Consider the following 1,062-nt stretch of genomic DNA (forward strand, 5'->3'; position numbering starts at 1 on the left):
GGAGGCATGCCTAATGAAGACCCCAATCTCCATCTAACAAAGTTCCTCCGATTGACAGATACTATCAAATACAATGAAGTCTCCAATGATGCTATTCGACTTCGTCTTTTCCCATTCTCAATATCTGAAAAGGTAAATGCTTGGTTCGCCTCACTCCCAGCCAACTCCATCACAACTTGGGAAGACCTCACTCAACAATTCTTGGGAAAATACTTTCCTCCATCAAGGTCCTCAAAACTTATGACGAAGATATGTTGCTTCTAACAGTATGAAGCAGAATCCTTGTTCAAGGCATGGGAGCAGTTTGGAGAGCTTTTGAGGAGATGTTCTCATCATGATTTTTCGACGTGGAGGTAGGCGCAAATCTTTTACAATGGCCTATCAATCACCACTAGGGCTACGATTGATACCGCAGCATGAGGGTCTCTTATAAGAAAAGATCCAGATGATACATACAAGCTAATAGATAAGGTGGCATCTTCTAGCTTTCAGTGGCACACCGCTGACTCTTACGACATCAAGAGGAAAGAAAACGCCCCAATCTACCAAGTAGAGAGCAGCAGTCCATTAATGAACCAAATGACAGCCCTTGTAAAGCAACTAGAATTTTTAATGAAGGCTCAAGACCAACCTGTAAAAGCTCCTGCAAGCCCAAAATTTAAGCAAGAAGAGACAAATTTCATAGGCAATCACAATTCGGGGTGGAAGAATAATCCTCCTAATTCTTAGGGGAATGGCTTTGGAAGTCAAAATTCAAGTGTTTATCGCCCTTCTCATATGCAAAGTCACGAAGCAAGACCAAAAGGAAAAGAAGCTCCTAGATCTCAATCCAACTTTCAAGAACAAATGATGCAATATGTGCATTACTCTTATAAGAGGATGACAGAGCTTGAATCTAAATTGGACCAACATATTAAGAGAACAGATAAGAGGTTCGCAGAGCTCAAATCTGAAATAAAAGTCAACTCTTCTAAGATGAGTGCACAATTGGAGCAAATTACGAACCTTTTGAGTCAAAGAGTGGTGGAAACACTGTCATCTCAGCCTGAACCTAATCCAAGG

The 1,062-nt window shown here is 41.1% G+C and overlaps 1 non-coding gene across 1 annotated transcript; it reads right to left on the reverse strand.

Moving 5' to 3' along the window:
- Positions 1 to 234: 234 nt before the first annotated feature.
- Positions 235 to 341, reverse strand: LOC113861745. The gene has a single exon (XR_003504328.1). It is a non-coding gene; the product is annotated as a small nucleolar RNA R71 (small nucleolar RNA).
- Between the last annotated feature and the right edge of the window lie 721 nt (positions 342 to 1,062).

Source organism: Abrus precatorius, unplaced genomic scaffold (assembly GCF_003935025.1).
Source record: "Abrus precatorius isolate BTA unplaced genomic scaffold, Abrus_2018 Scaffold1, whole genome shotgun sequence".
NCBI lineage: Eukaryota > Viridiplantae > Streptophyta > Magnoliopsida > Fabales > Fabaceae > Abrus > Abrus precatorius.